Source organism: Gasterosteus aculeatus, chromosome 4 (genome assembly GCF_964276395.1).
Source record: "Gasterosteus aculeatus chromosome 4, fGasAcu3.hap1.1, whole genome shotgun sequence".
Classification (NCBI taxonomy): Eukaryota; Metazoa; Chordata; class Actinopteri; order Perciformes; family Gasterosteidae; genus Gasterosteus; species Gasterosteus aculeatus.
In genome coordinates, this window is record NC_135691.1 from 18,111,325 (window position 1) to 18,132,607 (window position 21,283).

Genomic DNA, 21,283 nt, shown 5'->3' on the forward strand with positions numbered 1-21,283 from the left:
CAACTTATGACAGCATCGAAAAAATTCTATCAGGCTCGCCCGGGATTTGAACCTCATGCACCCAAAGCGAGAATCATACCCCTAGACCAACAAGCCGACAAAAAGCTCAAAGTTCAACGGGACATAATCGCGAGAGAATTACACTAGCGCATCTCTAGACTCTACATTAATTGAATTAATTTCAAAGTAACGTTTTTGTATCGACATATTTCGTTTGACTAATCAAAGCCATTGACTGTTTCAAAAGAGCACTTCCGGGCTCGTCTGGGATTTGGACCCGGGACCTCTCGCACCCTAAGCGAGAATCATACCCCTAGACCAACGAGCCGACAAAAGGGTGAAAGTTACATGACAACAGGACATAATCGAAAATAGCTAGGCGAGAGAATTTGAAAAGCGCATATCTAGACTCTACCTGAATTGTATAAATTTGGATGTAACATTTTCATTCCGACATATTTCGTTTGACTAATCACAGCCATTGACTGTTTCAAAAGAGCACTTCCTGGCTCGTCCAGGATTTGGACCCGGGACCTCTCGCACCCTAAGCGAGAATCATACCCATAGACCAACGAGCCGACAAAAGGGTGAAAGTTACATGTCAACGGGACATAATTGCAAATAGCTGGGCGAGAGAATTCGACAAGTGTGTGGTGGAAATTTGTGGATTTAGCCCATGTGAGAAATCAAAAGTATCTTGAGCTTGCTTTGTGATTAAGTATTTATTACTAACTAGAATATAGGAAAAAGATAAAGAATACAGAAATCATCAGCACAAGTCGTAAGCACAGACAGAAGTCAAATGACTACAATTCAGCTGAAAAGGGACAGAGGTTCCTTCCCCCAAAAGGAGCAGGAAGATCTGACCAAGTCAAAGAGGAGAACAGGAGGTTTTATACACTTAGGGGGGTTTGTGCTGCCTCAGGACAGCCCACCCCTCAAGAGGAATGTGGGAAAAGTAGCAGATGATGTAGGGGTGACCCTGTGACCCTCCCTTTATGGACCCAGACAATCAACAACATCTAAAAGGTCAGTCAGGGCACGCATGTTTTCATCTGTGTCTTATCTCACCCTGGACTGCCTTAAGTCACCGGCTCACATCAAGGGTCACATTCCTGAGAGCCTCACCCCACGCAGGCTCAACAATTTTCCCCCAACATCCCTCTCTTTTTGTCATTTTTGACAATCCGGAATCAACTCTAAACAACAATCAAATCGAAATTAAGAAAGAAAATTAAACAACAAAGAAAACGTTTAGAACATACATGAGTGGTGTAAATTCACGAAGATTCAGAACATCACATCATTAACTTCTAGGTACATTGAGAACTCTTGCTAAACATTAACACCATACATGCTGTTTACTTACACACAATCCTCACACTCATCATCACTGTCAAAGCTATCCGGATAGGGTGGAGTCCATTCCTGAACCGGACACCGTATAGTAGTACTTGTGTGTTCAACTGATACATGAGTACTAACAACCTTCCTTACAAAGAGCTTTAAAACAGTTACAATTAGGGATGTAACAATTACAGACAGATTAATGCCCCCTAATTCCCATAGCAGTTCCTTGAAGAGAGAAGTTCCCCATGATCCAACCCGTGCCTGTATTTCCCCAAAAGAATTCCAGCCGTGGTCTTCATGCAATTCCTTAATGCCTTGCTCTATGTCTGCCACCACATCATAAACTGCGATGTTGCAACAGAGATGTAAGTGCAACATTCACTGTTAATTATCTTGCATACCCCGCCTTGTGAGGCCAGAACGAGGTCCAGAGCCATTCTATTTTGTAGTACCATGTGTTTGATGTCATTTACTTCCTTTTGCATTTCGGAAAGTGCTATTGAAGTCTTATTCATGTGTCTTTCCAGTACTGTTGAGAGTGCCCTTATTTCCTCTTGGCTCCTGTAGGTGCCATAGGACGGTATTAGTATGCTCAAAATCCTTGAACCTAGTGAAATGGCGCGTTTATGACGTACATGGAATGGCGCAAGTCCCTTGGAGTCAGCTTGTCTAATTAGGGGTATAAGATATGCTAAATAGCATTTCCCAGTTACTGACCTTTTACGAAGGTTCCCTACGACCGGAACACAGCGGTAAGCGATGTTGCCACAACCTAAATACACCTTTCCCGGTAATGCGAGGTCCTTAAACTCAGTGGCAAAGCTGATAATATCATTACTACAGTCACTCGTACCTAGATGAAATCCATCCAGGGCATAGAAGTTAACACAGCGGCTGACGTTGGTTAAGGGATGGACCGGAATGGGAGGTGCTGGGTTAGTACAATCTCTATTCGGAGGTCTAGTTGGGATTAAAGGTTTACTACAATTATGTCTACTCCAAGTTGTATGTGTGACTTTAAAATCATTTGCCCAGGGGATGCTCTGTATACCCATCTCCAATCGAATAGATGCTGTATTTGGTATGAGAGTACATGCAGGTTTTTCAACACTTTACTGTCCGGTGTGCAATTAGTCTCCCTGAGAGTCATTTGCACTTGATATCGTAACCCCTGTTAGACATACCTTTTGTGATAGGTTAATCTAAGCAACATCGCTTGATTAATACCGTCTATTTTCACAATTGAACCGCTAAACCGCTAAACTGCAAAACGTACAACTTTCCACCTTCATAGGCAACTGTGCTTTGCGCTGTTGTCGCCGTGTGCGGTGGAGGAGTGTAACAGTCTACATCATTACTCACAAATCGATGAGATAGCTCAGGCCACCCCATGACATCCCAGTCGGCTTCCGTGAATGGAACAGGAACCAGCATAGGTGCTCTAGATGAAATGGGCATATGCTGACATATCCAACAATTAGACATTCCTTTTGTTAGCAAAATCCTTCATAATAGTCAATGCAATATTATCATGCTTGTACGGTGGTGTACGGTTTGGAAGTTCTTAACGTTAGGCTTACTTGCACGCATACTGCCAATCTAGCCGAGTGAAATGGGCTGGTTCCGTCGTACAACCTTCAGGTAGAGCGCACCAGAACGGGTATTCCCAACTTGCATCATATTTAGGACTTACAGACACCGTACAAGTATCATTTGTCTGACACTGAGTTCTAACGTCCTCCGAGTCCAGGACTGACCAGTGACCTAAGTGCGGCGTGCTCAGCCGTAACATGTACGGTTTACAACCCTCCTTCTCGGACAATTGAGAGAGATCAACCCTCGCCTCCAAGTTGCTTTAGTGGGGGGCTGTTCTGGCCTAAGGGAGGTCAGGGCCTGTGGTTTAACGGCCCCGTAAATTATTTCAGGTTGTGCTGTTTTAGGCTGTGTCTCTCGGACAGGCTGGTAAGTTCTTTTGCATGCCTCCCTCCAGTTGCTGGAGCCAGTGTAGGCTGGTATCTCCTGACACGATCGTGGTTTACTGCACCGGAATGGTGGATCTGCTAAATCAAAACTCTTGTGCACCCCCACAGTACATATTCTTCTCCCAACCCGGCAACACACACAATTTCATTTACGTAACTTTCTATTTTAACCCATGCATCATGTTTGATTGTGTAGAGCAAACACTCTGTCTTGTCGCATTGTTTTGCTGGACAGTGGAAACTTCCTGAAATTCTCTATTGGAGCGTGGAGAAGGCCGGAATCTGTGATGTTCACATAGGGAGGTCGTAGCTCATTGATCGTGAGTGGGATCAGCACAAATGTGGCCAGTGATAGTGATAAACACATGTTCATTCTCAGGCTCCAACCATGCTTCCTAAGTGTTCTTTGGCACTGGAGATCTGTCTTTTATCGCTGTTCTCCGGGTGGCTGCCGTCCTTGCTGTCTCTGCCGTCTCTACCGGGCTCGTCGGTGTCCTGGAACACTGCAGTGGGGGAGGGCTCTCCACCCTGCAACCCCTTAACCGGAACCAGATGGAGGTGCTCCTTCGCCTCCTGGATCCGGGATGCGTTTGCAGTGGCTGGCGTGAACCCACGTCGCTTTCCCTTCCACCTCAACTGCCGTCTCCGTGGTCAGGAGTACTTGGAAGGGCCCCGTGTAGCGTCTCTGCTTCCAGTGCTTCCTCCAGTGATCCTTAATGAGGACCCAGTCTCCTGGTTTTAGGTGGTGCTGCATTGCTGTAGCTGTGGATGGAAGCGCCGCTTTCACCTCTTCGTGCAGTGCTGAGAGTGAAGGGGAGAAGTTAGCACAATATCTCAGCATGCTCATTTATAGCAGTGCACATCCCCCCTTTGCCCACGTGATCTTTTCCGTGAGACAACTTAGCATAAATGTAGAAGAGAGCACGTGGCAAACAGGGCCTACTGTCTGGCCCTGTCCAGATTCCGCCCTCAAGAATGGCACCAGATCGTTGCCACAGGGAACGCTCCTGTGCACCGGCAAGAGGCCGAAGTGTTGAAAGATCGGCATAAGGACTAGGATCGGTCGGTGTGGAAAGCATGTGAGCCAGGGGGAAAAGGAAGCCCTGCGAGGCTGCCTTCTTCGCAGCCGCATCCGCGCCCCTGTTTCCTACAGATACAGGGTCAAGAGAAGAGGTGTGAGCTTCACGTTTAATGACTGCAATGGCTCTGGGTAGTAAAATGGCATCCAGAAAAGCAGACACAAGGGTATGATGTGCAATAGGCTTGCCAGATGACGTAAGAAACCCCCTGTGTCTCTAAAGAGCTCCGCACCAGAAGAATAACGTGAATCAGCGAAGATGTTAACTGTTTTACCTTCAGCTGCTTTACATGCCTCGGCAAGTGCAATCAACTCTACCGCCTGTGCTGAGAAGTGTGAAGGAAGCCTGCCACTAACAAGTGTGCTGTGTGATGTAACCACTGAAAACCCAACCTGACCGCTGCCCGTGTCTGGTGAGCGAGAAGCGGAGCCGTCTACAAACAGCTCAAGATCTGCATTGGGAAGAGGTGTGTCCAACAGATCAGGCCTTGGTATGCATGTCTGCTGCAAGACTTCGACACAGTCATGAAGCTCTCTGTCATCTGCAGTTGGAAGAAGTGTAGATGGGTTAAGGACATTGCATCGTTTGACAATTACATTAAGTTGTAGGATACCTGAACCATCTCTGAGCAGAGAGGTGAGAAGTCTTCTGGGCATATAAGATATGAGAGACAGTAAGTGGGACATCACAGAAGCCCACAATGTCACATGATGCTAAAATGTCTCTCTCGGCTGCTGCCACTGCTCGCAAACAGAGAGGAAGACCCGAAGCAACAGGGTCAAGTTTTGAGGAGAAGTAGGCAACAGGCCGAAGTTGTCCTCCATGAAGATGACACAAAACTGATGTCATTTAACAGTCCTTCTGGTCTATGAACTGAGTCTACGGTAAGTCGGGTCTCAGCAGGCCCAGAGTCGGGGCCTGTGATAAGGAAGTCTTTAAGTCCTGAAAAGCCTTTTCAGCTTCAGTAGTCCAAGTCAGTTTGTCATGCGCGCTGAGGCCTTTACCGTGGACCATGAACGAGAGAGGTGCCTCTCTTTCTGAATAAATAGGGATCCACCGTCTACAGTATAAAGTCATCCCCAAAAAACTCATCATTCGTTTTTTTTTGTTTTTGGTACCAATTGAATTGCCCCAATACGTTTGGGAGAGAGGGATTTTGCCCTCAGCTGTGATCACATGTCCCAGATAAGTCACTTGTTCTAGAGCAAATTTAAGTTTTTCGTAGGCAAGCCTTATTTCCGTTCTCTGCCAAATGTTTAAGTAGCGAAATTGTACCAATTTTACAAGCCTCCTTTGATGGGCTGCAAATCATCATATCAGCCACATAATTTAGATGGGCCGACCCTGCAGGGAGTTATAAATTATGTAGATGTTCCTAAGCGCTTCTGTGGAATACACCTGACTTCTGTGGTAACCCACTGGACATCCTATCCATTTATAGCCGCGCCCAAAAAAGAAAAAAAAACAAACCAACTTATGTCTTCTTGTTTGGGAGGCTATACAAGTCTGCGTGTTATGTGTATTCCTCAACGAGCTCTACTGTTCTGTGTACACTTACTCGTGTGATCAACGTAGTGCGATCTACATTACCACTAGCGCTATACTCTTCATGAGGATCCTCTGCACCCGGTCTGAACTTTAGGCCGAGACACACCCATGCAACCATGGACCAAGATCCTGTATCCCAGTGAGATGGTTTAGGAAAGGAGAGAGAGATACAGACACCACGGCAGCCTCCTCTGACCAATACACATGCTTCAACCATAATCTCTCTTTCTCCAACTTTTGGTCATGCCATACGTCCACATACCTTCTATCTCGCCCTGTGCTTACATGGAATGTGCAATGTAATGACTGTTCATGCATGTAATCTTCTACCGTATGTGTCTGCGCAATTTTACATGGTCATGAGTAATTAATGCATCAAAGTATGCCAGTAGTTTTCATCCATATACATACATGAGGGTTTTTGGACTGTAGTTAAACATCTAAAATAATTGCAATTTAGTTTTTTTTTTTTTTTTTTTTCTCGTGTGTGCCATCTGATGTTGAGCTCAAACACAATGCCAAATGCTCTTGAGTCAACTACAAGGGTTACCGGATGGCAAGAAATCGTCAACGTTAATTATGGGAATTTCTGAATATAACTCGACATGCAATCTAAGATGTGTGTGTGTGCAGTTGTGTTGGCTATTTGTTCCGTTTATGAGTGTGTGTGTAGGGTGTGTTACTTTCTCCTCCGTGATGGGGTGCTCCGTCTCTGGGGTCCGCCCCTCCCTCTGCCTCCCTCAGTCAGACGTGTGATGTGTCTCATCCTCATGTGCTCAGGACACTCTGCTCGCCAATGTCCTTGTTGTCCACAATTATAACACACGTTTGGATCATAACTCCCGTAAGTCCGATCTGATCTGCCTCTGCCACGAGCTCTTCCATAACCTCTTCCTCTTCCACGTTGGCCTTGGGCAAATTGTTGGCACTGCAAGCACGTAAACATTGCATACTGAGCCTTTTCCAAACCTTTTAGTTTGTCCTTTTTCTTGTGTAACTCATCTTCAGCGTGTTCAGCGTGCTGAAGGATGTCTGCAAGAGCACACGTTTTCCAGGTTACACATGATCTCTTCACCATCCGTATAAGCTCAGGTCTCATCCTGCTTATAAAATGTTCTTTCAGATGGACTTCATATGGCATCAGGGGCTGTGCCCCCATTGGATCAGGTCGCTTAAGGCCACTGTGGGTGTCAAAAGCTGTCGTCAGGCGTCCCAGGAAGGAGCTGCATGTTTCTTCTGGCCATGGTGTCATAGAGGTGACGGTGGGGAGGTTCAGTCTCAGAGGAAATTGTTCTTTTACCAACACAATGAGAGCATCTACAGCACTTCTAATGTCCACATCTGTGCCGTGCTCACAATCAGGATCTTTAAGGCGAGCAGCCATTCTTGTGGTGTTGAACACACTCTGAACCTTGTGATAGTCATGTGTCAGAAGTCTGCACATCAGACGCCGCAGCTCTGACATGCTAGGATGGTATTTTCTGACAAATTGCTGAAAATCAGTCTCCCACTTAGCAAGATTGTCCTTGGGACTGCAGACGTGGCTCATTGCCCTGGTCACATCGGTATCTGACCAGGGTCTGAAAACCAGCATCGGCCCTTGCGCCCCCTCCACTGGAAAAGAAGCTGCAGGATCGAACAACGTCTTTTTCCCTTCTCTGAGCAAGACCCGTCTTTGTTGAGCCTGCGAGCGGGTCACAGTAGGTGAAAAGGTCGTCTGGCTGGTGTTGGAGGTTGAATCTGGCTTCCCTCCTGGTGGGCTGTTGTCAAGCCGAGGAAAGGTTGTTTGTGCTGCTTCCTGCCGTGGAGACTGCGGGCTCATGAAGGCGGGAGCTGGAGGAGCAGTGAGGGGAGGGGGGGAGTCCAGATCCGTGTCCACCAATCTCCTCGGGAACTCATGAAAACAAGGATAAAGTGTTTTGGGGTTAGAAGGGGTACACATTTCAGAACTTTTTGTAAGATCTTTGGTCTTTAATGAATTAAATGCTACCAACCTTTGTCTCTCCCTTCTCTCCGACTCATACTTCCACATCTTGAAAGCTTCCCAATCTGCCTTACATACCACATTCTTTTTCTGCTTTCTTCTCGACAGGCCTGCATGCTGAGCTGCATCGTTCTTCTCCTTCCCCCTCAGTTGCAATTCCAACTGCTCCAATTGATTCTTACTCAAACTCCCCTTTGAAGGAAACCCCAATTCAACCCAATTTTGTATTTGATTCAAACTGCCAGGATAACGCTCTGACATAAATTTACACAATAGTGGCAGGATATTAGTCTCATGGTTATCACCCGTCTCCCCTTTACTCTGAACACTACCCATTTAGTTATCTGTATCTGTATACCCGGAGTGTACGCGCCCATAAAGGTGCGCACAAACGGAGAAATACCACATGCATAACTAAGGCAAGTCAGTTGACCGTTGCTTTCTCTGGTCACTCAGTCTACTGCATTGATCCAAAGTTGCGCCTGTGAACTTCAGACACAGGATGTTGCAACCTTGTGACGAATACCACAGGTGACCCAGACACGTCCGTCTACAACACACTCGTTGTGAGATAGGCCTAAAACCCTTTTGTCAATGACTGTCTGCCTTAAAAATAATTTTGATTTCTCACCGCGTGTTCGTCGTTTCTTTTTCTTGAACTGGATGGATCGGCAATCCGGGTCTCGTCGGGACGGCAGCTTCTCACCCTCAGGGAGGAATCACCTATACTATATGGCCTTCTGTCCGTCCGTCAGAGTCCAGATCACGCGTCCATCCCATCCTCGTCGCCAAGTTTGTGGTGGAAATTTGTGGATTTAGCCCATGTGAGAAATCAAAAGTATCTTGAGCTTGCTTTGTGATTAAGTATTTATTACTAACTAGAATATAGGAAAAAGATAAAGAATACAGAAATCATCAGCACAAGTCGTAAGCACAGACAGAAGTCAAATGACTACAATTCAGCTGAAAAGGGACAGAGGTTCCTTCCCCCAAAAGGAGCAGGAAGATCTGACCAAGTCAAAGAGGAGAACAGGAGGTTTTATACACTTGGGGGGTTTGTGCTGCCTCAGGACAGCCCACCCCTCAAGAGGAATGTGGGAAAAGTAGCAGATGATGTAGGGGTGACCCTGTGACCCTCCCTTTATGGACCCAGACAATCAACAACATCTAAAAGGTCAGTCAGGGCACGCATGTTTTCATCTGTGTCTTATCTCACCCTGGACTGCCTTAAGTCACCGGCTCACATCAAGGGTCACATTCCTGAGAGCCTCACCCCACGCAGGCTCAACAATTTTCCCCCAACAAAGTGCATCTCTAGACTCTACGTTAGTTGAATTAATTTGGAAGTGACCTTTTCGTATAGACATATTTCGTTTGACTAATCACAGCCATTGACTGTTTCAAAAGAGCACTTCCGGGCTCGTCTGGGATTTGGACCCGGGACCTCTCGCACCCAAAGCAAGAATCATACCCCTAGACCAACGAGCCGTCAAAAGGGTGAAAGTTACATGTCAACGGGACATAATTGCAAATAGCTGGGCGAGAGAATTCGACACGCGCATCTCTAGACTCTACGTTAGTTGAAAAAATTTGGAAGTAACATTTTCGTATAGACATATTTCATTTTACTTATCACATCTATTGACTTTCAAAAGACCAATTGCGGGCTCGTCTGGGATTTGGACCCGGGACCTCTCTCACCCAAAGCGAGAATCATACCCCTAGACCAACGAGCCGACAAAATCTATTAATGCTATGTCCATGGGACAAAATCCTATTTGGCCAGGCAAGAGAATTGAATCAGCGTATCCGTGGTCAACAAATTGCTTGTTTTTTTTCACTAGTTTGTTGTGTTTGCCTATTTTTTGGAAACATACTAGCAATATGGTCGTTCACTGACCAAATTGGGGAGTAACTTTTTTGTCATCATTTACAAATTACAACCGCTAACAGCATCAAATAAGTTCCATCGGGCTCGTACGGGATTTGAACCCGGGACCTCTCGCACCCGAAGCGAGAATCATACCCCTAGACCAACGAGCCGACAAAAGGGTCAAAGTTACATGAAAACAGGACATAATCGCAAATAGCTAGGCGAGAGAATTTGAAAAGCGCATATCTAGACTCTACCTGAATTGTATAAATTTGGATGTAACATTTTCATTCCGACATATTTCGTTTGACTAATCACAGCCATTGACTGTTTCAAAAGAGCACTTCCGGGCTCGTCCGGGATTTGGACCCGGGACCTCTCGCACCCAAAGCGAGAATCATACCCCTAGACCAACGAGCCGACAAAAGGGTGAAAGTTACATGAAAACAGGACATAATCGCAAATAGCTAGGCGAGAGAATTTGAAAAGCGCATATCTAGACTCTACCTGAATTGTATAAATTTGGATGTAACATTTTCATTCCGACATATTTCGTTTGACTAATCACATCTATTGCCTTTTTTAAAAGACCAATTCCGGGCTCGTCCGGGATTTGGACCCGGGACCTCTCGCACCCAAAGCGAGAATCATACCCCTAGACCAACGAGCCGACAAAAGGGTGAAAGTTACATGAAAACAGGACATAATCGCAAATAGCTAGGCGAGAGAATTTGAAAAGCGCATATCTAGACTCTACCTGAATTGTATAAATTTGGATGTAACATTTTCATTCCGACATATTTCGTTTGACTAATCACAGCCATTGACTGTTTCAAAAGAGCACTTCCGGGCTCGTCCGGGATTTGGACCCGGGACCTCTCGCACCCTAAGCGAGAATCATACCCCTAGACCAACGAGCCGACAAAAGGGAGAAAGTTACATGTCAACGGGAAATAATTGCAAATAGCTGGGCGAGAGAATTCAACAAGCGCATCTCTAGACTCTACGTTAGTTGAATAAATTTGGAAGTAACGTTTTCGTATAGAAATATTTCGTTTGACTAATCACAGCCATTGACTGTTTCAAAAGACCAATTCCGGGCTCGTCCGGGATTTGGACCCGGGACCTCTCGCACCCTAAGCGAGAATCATACCCCTAGACCAACGAGCCGACAAAAGGGTGAAAGTTACATGTCAACGGGACATATTTGCAAATAGCTGGGCGAGAGAATTCGACACGCGCATCTCTAGACTCTACGTTAGTTGAAAAAATTTGGAAGTAACATTTTTGTATAGACATATTTCATTTTACTAATAACATCTATTGCCTTTTTTAAAAGACCAATTCCGGGCTCGTCCGGGATTTGGACCCGGGACCTCTCGCACCCAAAGCGAGAATCATACCCCTAGACCAACGAGCTGACAAAAGGGTGAAAGTTACATGTCAACGGGAAATAATTGCAAATAGCTGGGCGAGAGATATCGACAAGAGCATCTCTAGACTCTACGTTAATTGAATAAATTTGGATGTAACATTTTCATTCCGACATATTTTGTTTGACTAATCACAGCCATTGACTGTTTCAAAAGAGCACTTCCGGGCTCGTGCGGGGTTTGGACCCGGGACCTCTCGCACCCTAAGCGAGAATCATACCCCTAGACCAACGAGCCGACAAAAGGGTGAAAGTTACATTTCAACGGGACATAATTGCAAATAGCTGGGCGAGAGAATTTGACAAGCGCATCTCTAGACTCTACGTTAGTTGAATAAATTTGGAAGTGACCTTTTCGTATGGACATATTTCATTTTACTAATCACATCTATTGACTTTTTCAAAAGAGCACTTCCGGGCTCGTCCGGGATTTGGACCCGGGACCTCTCGCACCCTAAGCGAGAATCATACCCCTAGACCAACGAGCCGACAAAAGGGTCAAAGTTACATGAAAACAGGACATAATCGCAAATAGCTAGGCGAGAGAATTTGAAAAGCGCATATCTAGACTCTACCTGAATTGTATAAATTTGGATGTAACATTTTCATTCCGACATATTTCGTTTGACTAATCACAGCCATTGACTGTTTCAAAAGAGCACTTCCGGGCTCGTCCGGGATTTGGACCCGGGACCTCTCGCACCCTAAGCGAGAATCATACCCCTAGACCAACGAGCCGACAAAAGGGTCAAAGTTACATGTCAACGGGAAATAATTGCAAATAGCTGGGCGAGAGAATTCGACAAGCGCATCTCTAGACTCTACGTTAGTTGAATAAATTTGGAAGTAACGTTTTCGTATAGAAATATTTCGTTTGACTAACCACAGCCATTGACTGTTTCAAAAGACCAATTCCGGGCTCGTCCGGGATTTGGACCCGGGACCTCTCGCACCCTAAGCGAGAATCATACCCCTAGACCAACGAGCCGACAAAAGGGTGAAAGTTACATGTCAACGGGACATATTTGCAAATAGCTGGGCGAGAGAATTCGACACGCGCATCTCTAGACTCTACGTTAGTTGAAAAAATTTGGAAGTACCATTTTTGTATAGACATATTTCATTTTACTAATCACATCTATTGCCTTTTTTAAAAGACCAATTCCGGGCTCGTCCGGGATTTGGACCCGGGACCTCTCGCACCCAAAGCGAGAATCATACCCCTAGACCAACGAGCCGACAAAAACTATTAATGCTATGTCCATGGGACAAAATCCTATTTGGCCAGGCAAGAGAATTGAATCAGCGTATCCGTGGTCAACAAATTGCTTGTTTTTTTTAACTAGTTTGTTGTGTTTGCCTATTTTTTGGAAACATACTAGCAATATGGTCGTTCATTGACCAAATTGGGGAGTAACTTTTTTGTCATCATTTACAAATTACAACCGCTAACAGCATCAAATAAGTTCCATCGGGCTCGTCCGGGATTTGAACCCGGGACCTCTCGCACCCGAAGCGAGAATCATACCCCTAGACCAACGAGCCGACAAAAGGGTCAAAGTTACATGAAAACAGGACATAATCGCAAATAGCTAGGCGAGAGAATTTGAAAAGCGCATCTCTAGACTCTACCTGAATTGTATAAATTTGGATGTAACATTTTCATTCCGACATATTTCGTTTGACTAATCACAGCCATTGACTGTTTCAAAAGAGCACTTCCGGGCTCGTCCGGGATTTGGACCCGGGACCTCTCGCACCCAAAGCGAGAATCATACCCCTAGACCAACGAGCCGACAAAAGGGTGAAAGTTACATGAAAACAGGACATAATCGCAAATAGCTAGGCGAGAGAATTTGAAAAGCGCATATCTAGACTCTACCTGAATTGTATAAATTTGGATGTAACATTTTCATTCCGACATATTTCGTTTGACTAATCACAGCCATTGACTGTTTCAAAAGAGCACTTCCGGGCTCGTCCGGGATTTGGACCCGGGACCTCTCGCACCCTAAGCGAGAATCATACCCCTAGACCAACGAGCCGACAAAAGGGTGAAAGTTACATGTCAACGGGAAATAATTGCAAATAGCTGGGCGAGAGAATTCGACGAGCGCATCTCTAGACTCTACGTTAGTTGAATAAATTTGGAAGTAACGTATTCGTATAGAAATATTTCGTTTGACTAATCACAGCCATTGACTGTTTCAAAAGAGCACTTCCGGGCTCGTCCGGGATTTGGACCCGGGACCTCTCGCACCCAAAGCGAGAATCATACCCCTAGACCAACGAGCCGACAAAAGGGTGAAAGTTACATGTCAACGGGAAATGATTGCAAATAGCTGGGCGAGAGATATCGACAAGAGCATCTCTAGACTCTACGTTAATTGAATAAATTTGGATGTAACATTTTCATTCCGACATATTTTGTTTGACTAATCACAGCCATTGACTGTTTCAAAAGAGCACTTCCGGGCTCGTCCGGGATTTGGACCCGGGACCTCTCGCACCCAAAGCGAGAATCATACCCCTAGACCAACGAGCCGACAAAAGGGTGAAAGTTACATATCAACGGGAAATAATTGCAAATAGCTGGGCGAGAGATATCGACAAGAGCATCTCTAGACTCTACGTTAGTTGAAAAAATTTGGAAGTTACATTTTCGTATAGACATATTTCATTTTACTTATCACATCTATTGACTTTCAAAAGACCTATCCCGGGCTCGTCCGGGATTTGGACCCGGGACCTCTCGCACCCAAAGCGAGAATCATACCCCTAGACCAACGAGCCGACAAAAGGGTGAAAGTTACATTTCAACGGGACATAATTGCAAATAGCTGGGCGAGAGAATTCGACAAGCGCATCTCTAGACTCTACGTTAGTTGAATAAATTTGGAAGTGACCTTTTCGTATGGACATATTTCCTTTTACTAATCACATCTATTGACTTTTTCAAAAGAGCACTTCCGGGCTCGTCCGGGATTTGGACCCGGGACCTCTCGCACCCTAAGCGAGAATCATACCCCTAGACCAACGAGCCGACAAAAGGGTGAAAGTTACATGTCAACGGGAAATAATTGCAAATAGCTGGGCGAGAGAATTCGACAAGCGCATCTCTAGACTCTACGTTAGTTGAATAAATTTGGAAGTAACGTTTTCGTATAGAAATATTTCGTTTGACTAATCACAGCCATTGACTGTTTCAAAAGACCAATTCCGGGCTCGTCCGGGATTTGGACCCGGGACCTCTCGCACCCTAAGCGAGAATCATACCCCTAGACCAACGAGCCGACAAAAGGGTGAAAGTTACATGTCAACGGGACATAATTGCAAATAGCTGGGCGAGAGAATTCGACACGCGCATCTCTAGACTCTACGTTAGTTGAAAAAATTTGGAAGTAACATTTTTGTATAGACATATTTCATTTTACTAATCACATCTATTGCCTTTTTTAAAAGACCAATTCCGGGCTCGTCCGGGATTTGGACCCGGGACCGCTCGCACCCAAAGCGAGAATCATACCCCTAGACCAACGAGCCGACAAAAGGGTGAAAGTTACATGAAAACAGGACATAATCGCAAATAGCTAGGCGAGAGAATTTGAAAAGCGCATATCTAGACTCTACCTGAATTGTATAAATTTGGATGTAACATTTTCATTCCGACATATTTCGTTTGACTAATCACAGCCATTGACTGTTTCAAAAGAGCACTTCCGGGCTCGTCCGGGATTTGGACCCGGGACCTCTCGCACCCTAAGCGAGAATCATACCCCTAGACCAACGAGCCGACAAAAGGGTCAAAGTTACATTTCAACGGGACATAATTGCAAATAGCTGGGCGAGAGAATTCGACAAGCGCATCTCTAGACTCTACGTTAGTTGAATAAATTTGGAAGTGACCTTTTCGTATGGACATATTTCATTTTACTAATCACATCTATTGACTTTTTCAAAAGAGCACTTCCGGGCTCGTCCGGGATTTGGACCCGGGACCTCTCGCACCCTAAGCGAGAATCATACCCCTAGACCAACGAGCCGACAAAAGGGTCAAAGTTACATGTCAACGGGAAATAATTGCAAATAGCTGGGCGAGAGAATTCGACAAGCGCATCTCTAGACTCTACGTTAGTTGAATAAATTTGGAAGTAACGTTTTCGTATAGAAATTTTTCGTTTGACTAATCACAGCCATTGACTGTTTCAAAAGACCAATTCCGGGCTCGTCCGGGATTTGGACCCGGGACCTCTCGCACCCTAAGCGAGAATCATACCCCTAGACCAACGAGCCGACAAAAGGGTGAAAGTTACATGTCAACGGGACATATTTGCAAATAGCTGGGCGAGAGAATTCGACACGCGCATCTCTAGACTCTACGTTAGTTGAATAAATTTGGAAGTAACGTTTTCGTATAGAAATTTTTCGTTTGACTAATCACAGCCATTGACTGTTTCAAAAGAGCACTTCCGGGCTCGTCCGGGATTTGGACCCGGGACCTCTCGCACCCAAAGCGAGAATCATACCCCTAGACCAACGAGCCGACAAAAGGGTGAAAGTTACATGTCAACGGGAAATAATTGCAAATAGCTGGGCGAGAGATATCGACAAGAGCATCTCTAGACTCTACGTTAGTTGAAAACATTTGGAAGTTACATTTTCGTATAGACATATTTCATTTTACTTATCACATCTATTGACTTTCAAAAGACCTATCCCGGGCTCGTCCGGGATTTGGACCCGGGACCTCTCGCACCCAAAGCGAGAATCATACCCCTAGACCAACGAGCCGACAAAAACTATTAATGCTATGTCCATGGGACAAAATCCTATTTGGCCAGGCAAGAGAATTGAATCAGCGTATCCGTGGTCAACAAATTGCTTGTTTTTTTTAACTAGTTTGTTGTGTTTGCCTATTTTTTGGAAACATACTAGCAATATGGTCGTTCACTGACCAAATTGGGGAGTAACTTTTTTGTCATCATTTACAAATTACAACCGCTAACAGCATCAAATAAGTTCCATCGGGCTCGTCCGGGATTTGAACCCGGGACCTCTCGCACCCGAAGCGAGAATCATACCCCTAGACCAACGAGCCGACAAAAGGGTCAAAGTTACATGAAAACAGGACATAATCGCAAATAGCTAGGCGAGAGAATTTGAAAAGCGCATATCTAGACTGTACCTGAATTGTATAAATTTGGATGTAACATTTTCATTCCGACATATTTCGTTTGACTAATCACAGCCATTGACTGTTTCAAAAGAGCACTTCCGGGCTCGTCTGGGATTTGGACCCGGGACCTCTCGCACCCTAAGCGAGAATCATACCCCTAGACCAACGAGCCGACAAAAGGGTGAAAGTTACATGTCAACGGGAAATAATTGCAAATAGCTGGGCGAGAGAATTCGACAAGCGCATCTCTAGACTCTACGTTAGTTGAATAAATTTGGAAGTAACGTTTTCGTATAGAAATTTTTCGTTTGACTAATCACAGCCATTGACTGTTTCAAAAGACCAATTCCGGGCTCGTCCGGGATTTGGACCCGGGACCTCTCGCACCCTAAGCGAGAATCATACCCCTAGACCAACGAGCCGACAAAAGGGTGAAAGTTACATGTCAACGGGACATATTTGCAAATAGCTGGGCGAGAGAATTCGACAAGCGCATCTCTAGACTCTACGTTAGTTGAAAAAATTTGGAAGTAACATTTTTGTATAGACATATTTCATTTTACTAATCACATCTATTGCCTTTTTTAAAAGACCAATTCCGGGCTCGTCCGGGATTTGGACCCGGGACCTCTCGCACCCAAAGCGAGAATCATACCCCTAGACCAACGAGCCGACCAAAGGGTGAAAGTTACATGAAAACAGGACATAATCGCAAATAGCTAGGCGAGAGAATTTGAAAAGCGCATATCTAGACTCTACCTGAATTGTATAAATTTGGATGTAACATTTTCATTCCGACATATTTCGTTTGACTAATCACAGCCATTGACTGTTTCAAAAGAGCACTTCCGGGCTCGTCCGGGATTTGGACCCGGGACCTCTCGCACCCTAAGCGAGAATCATACCCCTAGACCAACGAGCCGACAAAAGGGTGAAAGTTACATGTCAACGGGAAATAATTGCAAATAGCTGGGCGATAGAATTCGACGAGCTCATCTCTAGACTCTACGTTAGTTGAATAAATTTGGAAGTAACGTATTCGTATAGAAATATTTCGTTTGACTAATCACAGCCATTGACTGTTTCAAAAGAGCACTTCCGGGCTCGTCCGGGATTTGGACCCGGGACCTCTCGCACCCAAAGCGAGAATCATACCCCTAGACCAACGAGCCGACAAAAGGGTGAAAGTTACATGTCAACGGGAAATGATTGCAAATAGCTGGGCGAGAGATATCGACAAGAGCATCTCTAGACTCTACGTTAATTGAATAAATTTGGATGTAACATTTTCATTCCGACATATTTTGTTTGACTAATCACAGCCATTGACTGTTTCAAAAGAGCACTTCCGGGCTCGTCCGGGATTTGGACCCGGGACCTCTCGCACCCAAAGCGAGAATCATACCCCTAGACCAACGAGCCGACAAAAGGGTGAAAGTTACATATCAACGGGAAATAATTGCAAATAGCTGGGCGAGAGATATCGACAAGAGCATCTCTAGACTCTACGTTAGTTGAAAAAATTTGGAAGTTACATTTTCGTATAGACATATTTCATTTTACTTATCACATCTATTGACTTTCAAAAGACCTATCCCGGGCTCGTCCGGGATTTGGACCCGGGACCTCTCGCACCCAAAGCGAGAATCATACCCCTAGACCAACGAGCCGACAAAAGGGTGAAAGTTACATTTCAACGGGACATAATTGCAAATAGCTGGGCGAGAGAATTCGACAAGCGCATCTCTAGACTCTACGTTAGTTGAATAAATTTGGAAGTGACCTTTTCGTATGGACATATTTCGTTTGACTAATCACAGCCATTGACTGTTTCAAAAGAGCACTTCCGGGCTCGTCTGGGATTTGGACCCGGGACCTCTCGCACCCTAAGCGAGAATCATACCCCTAGACCAACGAGCCGACAAAAGGGTGAAAGTTACATGTCAACGGGAAATAATTGCAAATAGCTGGGCGAGAGAATTCGACAAGCGCATCTCTAGACTCTACGTTAGTTGAATAAATTTGGAAGTAACGTTTTCGTATAGAAATTTTTCGTTTGACTAATCACAGCCATTGACTGTTTCAAAAGACCAATTCCGGGCTCGTCCGGGATTTGGACCCGGGACCTCTCGCACCCTAAGCGAGAATCATACCCCTAGACCAACGAGCCGACAAAAGGGTGAAAGTTACATGTCAACGGGACATATTTGCAAATAGCTGGGCGAGAGAATTCGACAAGCGCATCTCTAGACTCTACGTTAGTTGAAAAAATTTGGAAGTAACATTTTTGTATAGACATATTTCATTTTACTAATCACATCTATTGCCTTTTTTAAAAGACCAATTCCGGGCTCGTCCGGGATTTGGACCCGGGACCTCTCGCACCCAAAGCGAGAATCATACCCCTAGACCAACGAGCCGACCAAAGGGTGAAAGTTACATGAAAACAGGACATAATCGCAAATAGCTAGGCGAGAGAATTTGAAAAGCGCATATCTAGACTCTACCTGAATTGTATAAATTTGGATGTAACATTTTCATTCCGACATATTTCGTTTGACTAATCACAGCCATTGACTGTTTCAAAAGAGCACTTCCGGGCTCGTCCGGGATTTGGACCCGGGACCTCTCGCACCCTAAGCGAGAATCATACCCCTAGACCAACGAGCCGACAAAAGGGTGAAAGTTACATGTCAACGGGAAATAATTGCAAATAGCTGGGCGATAGAATTCGACGAGCTCATCTCTAGACTCTACGTTAGTTGAATAAATTTGGAAGTAACGTATTCGTATAGAAATATTTCGTTTGACTAATCACAGCCATTGACTGTTTCAAAAGAGCACTTCCGGGCTCGTCCGGGATTTGGACCCGGGACCTCTCGCACCCAAAGCGAGAATCATACCCCTAGACCAACGAGCCGACAAAAGGGTGAAAGTTACATGTCAACGGGAAATGATTGCAAATAGCTGGGCGAGAGATATCGACAAGAGCATCTCTAGACTCTACGTTAATTGAATAAATTTGGATGTAACATTTTCATTCCGACATATTTTGTTTGACTAATCACAGCCATTGACTGTTTCAAAAGAGCACTTCCGGGCTCGTCCGGGATTTGGACCCGGGACCTCTCGCACCCAAAGCGAGAATCATACCCCTAGACCAACGAGCCGACAAAAGGGTGAAAGTTACATATCAACGGGAAATAATTGCAAATAGCTGGGCGAGAGATATCGACAAGAGCATCTCTAGACTCTACGTTAGTTGAAAAAATTTGGAAGTTACATTTTCGTATAGACATATTTCATTTTACTTATCACATCTATTGACTTTCAAAAGACCTATCCCGGGCTCGTCCGGGATTTGGACCCGGGACCTCTCGCACCCAAAGCGAGAATCATACCCCTAGACCAACGAGCCGACAAAAGGGTGAAAGTTACATTTCAACGGGACATAATTGCAAATAGCTGGGCGAGAGAATTCGACAAGCGCATCTCTAGACTCTACGTTAGTTGAATAAATTTGGAAGTGACCTTTTCGTATGGACATATTTCCTTTTACTAATCACATCTATTGACTTTTTCAAAAGAGCACTTCCGGGCTCGTCCGGGATTTGGACCCGGGACCTCTCGCACCCTAAGCGAGAATCATACCCCTAGACCAACGAGCCGACAAAAAGGTGAAAGTTACATGTCAACGGGAAATAATTGCAAATAGCTGGGCGAGAGAATTCGACACGCGCATCTCTAGACTCTACGTTAGTTGAAAAAATTTGGAAGTAACATTTTTGTATAGACATATTTCATTTTACTAATCACATCTATTGCCTTTTTTAAAAGACCAATTCCGGGCTCGTCCGGGATTTGGACCCGGGACCGCTCGCACCCAAAGCGAGAATCATACCCCTAGACCAACGAGCCGACAAAAGGGTGAAAGTTACATGAAAACAGGACATAATCGCAAATAGCTAGGCGAGAGAATTTGAAAAGCGCATATCTAGACTCTACCTGAATTGTATAAATTTGGATGTAACATTTTCATTCCGACATATTTCGTTTGACTAATCACAGCCATTGACTGTTTCAAAAGAGCACTTCCGGGCTCGTCCGGGATTTGGACCCGGGACCTCTCGCACCCTAAGCGAGAATCATACCCCTAGACCAACGAGCCGACAAAAGGGGGAAAGTTACATTTCAACGGGACATAATTGCAAATAGCTGGGCGAGAGAATTTGACAAGCGCATCTCTAGACTCTACGTTAGTTGAATAAATTTGGAAGTGACCTTTTCGTATGGACATATTTCATTTTACTAATCACATCTATTGACTTTTTCAAAAGAGCACTTCCGGGCTCGTCCGGGATTTGGACCCGGGACCTCTCGCACCCTAAGCGAGAATCATACCCCTAGACCAACGAGCCGACAAAAGGGTCAAAGTTACATGTCAACGGGAAATAATTGCAAATAGCTGGGCGAGAGAATTCGACAAGCGCATCTCTAGACTCTACGTTAGTTGAATAAATTTGGAAGTAACGTTTTCGTATAGAAATTTTTCGTTTGACTAATCACAGCCATTGACTGTTTCAAAAGACCAATTCCGGGCTCGTCCGGGATTTGGACCCGGGACCTCTCGCACCCTAAGCGAGAATCATACCCCTAGACCAACGAGCCGACAAAAGGGTGAAAGTTACATGTCAACGGGACATATTTGCAAATAGCTGGGCGAGAGAATTCGACACGCGCATCTCTAGACTCTACGTTAGTTGAAAAAATTTGGAAGTAACATTTTTGTATAGACATATTTCATTTTACTAATCACATCTATTGCCTTTTTTAAAAGACCAATTCCGGGCTCGTCCGGG

The 21,283-nt window shown here is 45.0% G+C and overlaps 1 long non-coding RNA gene and 40 other non-coding genes across 41 annotated transcripts in view; all 41 read right to left on the bottom strand.

Annotated features, from left to right (window-relative positions):
* Window positions 1–707: 707 nt before the first annotated feature.
* On the bottom strand, window positions 708–9,248 carry LOC144406307 (uncharacterized). Its single transcript, XR_013467581.1, has 2 exons — window positions 6,643–9,248; window positions 708–4,133 (listed from the first exon to the last, which is right to left on the bottom strand). It is a non-coding gene; the product is annotated as an uncharacterized LOC144406307 (long non-coding RNA).
* A 666-nt stretch (window positions 9,249–9,914) lies between these two features.
* Window positions 9,915–9,986, bottom strand: trnap-cgg (transfer RNA proline (anticodon CGG)). The gene has a single exon. It is a non-coding gene; the product is annotated as a tRNA-Pro (tRNA).
* Window positions 9,987–10,164: 178 nt separating this feature from the next.
* On the bottom strand, window positions 10,165–10,236 carry trnap-ugg (transfer RNA proline (anticodon UGG)). Its single transcript has one exon. It is a non-coding gene; the product is annotated as a tRNA-Pro (tRNA).
* Window positions 10,237–10,414: 178 nt separating this feature from the next.
* On the bottom strand, window positions 10,415–10,486 carry trnap-ugg (transfer RNA proline (anticodon UGG)). Its single transcript has one exon. It is a non-coding gene; the product is annotated as a tRNA-Pro (tRNA).
* A 178-nt stretch (window positions 10,487–10,664) lies between these two features.
* Window positions 10,665–10,736, bottom strand: trnap-agg (transfer RNA proline (anticodon AGG)). The gene has a single exon. It is a non-coding gene; the product is annotated as a tRNA-Pro (tRNA).
* Window positions 10,737–10,914: 178 nt separating this feature from the next.
* trnap-agg (transfer RNA proline (anticodon AGG)) lies at window positions 10,915–10,986 on the bottom strand. The gene has a single exon. It is a non-coding gene; the product is annotated as a tRNA-Pro (tRNA).
* Window positions 10,987–11,664: 678 nt separating this feature from the next.
* Window positions 11,665–11,736, bottom strand: trnap-agg (transfer RNA proline (anticodon AGG)). The gene has a single exon. It is a non-coding gene; the product is annotated as a tRNA-Pro (tRNA).
* A 178-nt stretch (window positions 11,737–11,914) lies between these two features.
* Window positions 11,915–11,986, bottom strand: trnap-agg (transfer RNA proline (anticodon AGG)). Its single transcript has one exon. It is a non-coding gene; the product is annotated as a tRNA-Pro (tRNA).
* Window positions 11,987–12,164: 178 nt separating this feature from the next.
* trnap-agg (transfer RNA proline (anticodon AGG)) lies at window positions 12,165–12,236 on the bottom strand. The gene has a single exon. It is a non-coding gene; the product is annotated as a tRNA-Pro (tRNA).
* A 178-nt stretch (window positions 12,237–12,414) lies between these two features.
* trnap-ugg (transfer RNA proline (anticodon UGG)) lies at window positions 12,415–12,486 on the bottom strand. The gene has a single exon. It is a non-coding gene; the product is annotated as a tRNA-Pro (tRNA).
* Window positions 12,487–12,721: 235 nt separating this feature from the next.
* Window positions 12,722–12,793, bottom strand: trnap-cgg (transfer RNA proline (anticodon CGG)). The gene has a single exon. It is a non-coding gene; the product is annotated as a tRNA-Pro (tRNA).
* A 178-nt stretch (window positions 12,794–12,971) lies between these two features.
* trnap-ugg (transfer RNA proline (anticodon UGG)) lies at window positions 12,972–13,043 on the bottom strand. The gene has a single exon. It is a non-coding gene; the product is annotated as a tRNA-Pro (tRNA).
* Window positions 13,044–13,221: 178 nt separating this feature from the next.
* trnap-agg (transfer RNA proline (anticodon AGG)) lies at window positions 13,222–13,293 on the bottom strand. Its single transcript has one exon. It is a non-coding gene; the product is annotated as a tRNA-Pro (tRNA).
* Window positions 13,294–13,471: 178 nt separating this feature from the next.
* Window positions 13,472–13,543, bottom strand: trnap-ugg (transfer RNA proline (anticodon UGG)). The gene has a single exon. It is a non-coding gene; the product is annotated as a tRNA-Pro (tRNA).
* A 178-nt stretch (window positions 13,544–13,721) lies between these two features.
* Window positions 13,722–13,793, bottom strand: trnap-ugg (transfer RNA proline (anticodon UGG)). The gene has a single exon. It is a non-coding gene; the product is annotated as a tRNA-Pro (tRNA).
* Window positions 13,794–13,969: 176 nt separating this feature from the next.
* Window positions 13,970–14,041, bottom strand: trnap-ugg (transfer RNA proline (anticodon UGG)). Its single transcript has one exon. It is a non-coding gene; the product is annotated as a tRNA-Pro (tRNA).
* Window positions 14,042–14,219: 178 nt separating this feature from the next.
* On the bottom strand, window positions 14,220–14,291 carry trnap-agg (transfer RNA proline (anticodon AGG)). Its single transcript has one exon. It is a non-coding gene; the product is annotated as a tRNA-Pro (tRNA).
* Window positions 14,292–14,469: 178 nt separating this feature from the next.
* Window positions 14,470–14,541, bottom strand: trnap-agg (transfer RNA proline (anticodon AGG)). The gene has a single exon. It is a non-coding gene; the product is annotated as a tRNA-Pro (tRNA).
* A 428-nt stretch (window positions 14,542–14,969) lies between these two features.
* On the bottom strand, window positions 14,970–15,041 carry trnap-agg (transfer RNA proline (anticodon AGG)). The gene has a single exon. It is a non-coding gene; the product is annotated as a tRNA-Pro (tRNA).
* Window positions 15,042–15,219: 178 nt separating this feature from the next.
* trnap-agg (transfer RNA proline (anticodon AGG)) lies at window positions 15,220–15,291 on the bottom strand. Its single transcript has one exon. It is a non-coding gene; the product is annotated as a tRNA-Pro (tRNA).
* A 178-nt stretch (window positions 15,292–15,469) lies between these two features.
* trnap-agg (transfer RNA proline (anticodon AGG)) lies at window positions 15,470–15,541 on the bottom strand. The gene has a single exon. It is a non-coding gene; the product is annotated as a tRNA-Pro (tRNA).
* Window positions 15,542–15,719: 178 nt separating this feature from the next.
* Window positions 15,720–15,791, bottom strand: trnap-ugg (transfer RNA proline (anticodon UGG)). Its single transcript has one exon. It is a non-coding gene; the product is annotated as a tRNA-Pro (tRNA).
* A 176-nt stretch (window positions 15,792–15,967) lies between these two features.
* trnap-ugg (transfer RNA proline (anticodon UGG)) lies at window positions 15,968–16,039 on the bottom strand. Its single transcript has one exon. It is a non-coding gene; the product is annotated as a tRNA-Pro (tRNA).
* Window positions 16,040–16,274: 235 nt separating this feature from the next.
* Window positions 16,275–16,346, bottom strand: trnap-cgg (transfer RNA proline (anticodon CGG)). The gene has a single exon. It is a non-coding gene; the product is annotated as a tRNA-Pro (tRNA).
* A 428-nt stretch (window positions 16,347–16,774) lies between these two features.
* On the bottom strand, window positions 16,775–16,846 carry trnap-agg (transfer RNA proline (anticodon AGG)). The gene has a single exon. It is a non-coding gene; the product is annotated as a tRNA-Pro (tRNA).
* Window positions 16,847–17,024: 178 nt separating this feature from the next.
* On the bottom strand, window positions 17,025–17,096 carry trnap-ugg (transfer RNA proline (anticodon UGG)). The gene has a single exon. It is a non-coding gene; the product is annotated as a tRNA-Pro (tRNA).
* A 178-nt stretch (window positions 17,097–17,274) lies between these two features.
* Window positions 17,275–17,346, bottom strand: trnap-agg (transfer RNA proline (anticodon AGG)). The gene has a single exon. It is a non-coding gene; the product is annotated as a tRNA-Pro (tRNA).
* A 178-nt stretch (window positions 17,347–17,524) lies between these two features.
* On the bottom strand, window positions 17,525–17,596 carry trnap-ugg (transfer RNA proline (anticodon UGG)). The gene has a single exon. It is a non-coding gene; the product is annotated as a tRNA-Pro (tRNA).
* A 178-nt stretch (window positions 17,597–17,774) lies between these two features.
* Window positions 17,775–17,846, bottom strand: trnap-ugg (transfer RNA proline (anticodon UGG)). Its single transcript has one exon. It is a non-coding gene; the product is annotated as a tRNA-Pro (tRNA).
* Window positions 17,847–18,022: 176 nt separating this feature from the next.
* Window positions 18,023–18,094, bottom strand: trnap-ugg (transfer RNA proline (anticodon UGG)). The gene has a single exon. It is a non-coding gene; the product is annotated as a tRNA-Pro (tRNA).
* A 428-nt stretch (window positions 18,095–18,522) lies between these two features.
* trnap-agg (transfer RNA proline (anticodon AGG)) lies at window positions 18,523–18,594 on the bottom strand. Its single transcript has one exon. It is a non-coding gene; the product is annotated as a tRNA-Pro (tRNA).
* Window positions 18,595–18,772: 178 nt separating this feature from the next.
* Window positions 18,773–18,844, bottom strand: trnap-ugg (transfer RNA proline (anticodon UGG)). Its single transcript has one exon. It is a non-coding gene; the product is annotated as a tRNA-Pro (tRNA).
* A 178-nt stretch (window positions 18,845–19,022) lies between these two features.
* On the bottom strand, window positions 19,023–19,094 carry trnap-agg (transfer RNA proline (anticodon AGG)). Its single transcript has one exon. It is a non-coding gene; the product is annotated as a tRNA-Pro (tRNA).
* Window positions 19,095–19,272: 178 nt separating this feature from the next.
* On the bottom strand, window positions 19,273–19,344 carry trnap-ugg (transfer RNA proline (anticodon UGG)). The gene has a single exon. It is a non-coding gene; the product is annotated as a tRNA-Pro (tRNA).
* Window positions 19,345–19,522: 178 nt separating this feature from the next.
* Window positions 19,523–19,594, bottom strand: trnap-ugg (transfer RNA proline (anticodon UGG)). The gene has a single exon. It is a non-coding gene; the product is annotated as a tRNA-Pro (tRNA).
* Window positions 19,595–19,770: 176 nt separating this feature from the next.
* On the bottom strand, window positions 19,771–19,842 carry trnap-ugg (transfer RNA proline (anticodon UGG)). The gene has a single exon. It is a non-coding gene; the product is annotated as a tRNA-Pro (tRNA).
* Window positions 19,843–20,020: 178 nt separating this feature from the next.
* trnap-agg (transfer RNA proline (anticodon AGG)) lies at window positions 20,021–20,092 on the bottom strand. Its single transcript has one exon. It is a non-coding gene; the product is annotated as a tRNA-Pro (tRNA).
* Window positions 20,093–20,520: 428 nt separating this feature from the next.
* On the bottom strand, window positions 20,521–20,592 carry trnap-agg (transfer RNA proline (anticodon AGG)). Its single transcript has one exon. It is a non-coding gene; the product is annotated as a tRNA-Pro (tRNA).
* Window positions 20,593–20,770: 178 nt separating this feature from the next.
* On the bottom strand, window positions 20,771–20,842 carry trnap-agg (transfer RNA proline (anticodon AGG)). The gene has a single exon. It is a non-coding gene; the product is annotated as a tRNA-Pro (tRNA).
* A 178-nt stretch (window positions 20,843–21,020) lies between these two features.
* On the bottom strand, window positions 21,021–21,092 carry trnap-agg (transfer RNA proline (anticodon AGG)). The gene has a single exon. It is a non-coding gene; the product is annotated as a tRNA-Pro (tRNA).
* Window positions 21,093–21,270: 178 nt separating this feature from the next.
* Window positions 21,271–21,283, bottom strand: part of trnap-ugg (transfer RNA proline (anticodon UGG)) — a 72-nt gene continuing 59 nt past the window's right edge. Inside the window, exon 1 of the tRNA in view lies at window positions 21,271–21,283. This exon is cut by the window's right edge and continues 59 nt beyond it. This is a non-coding gene — a tRNA (tRNA-Pro).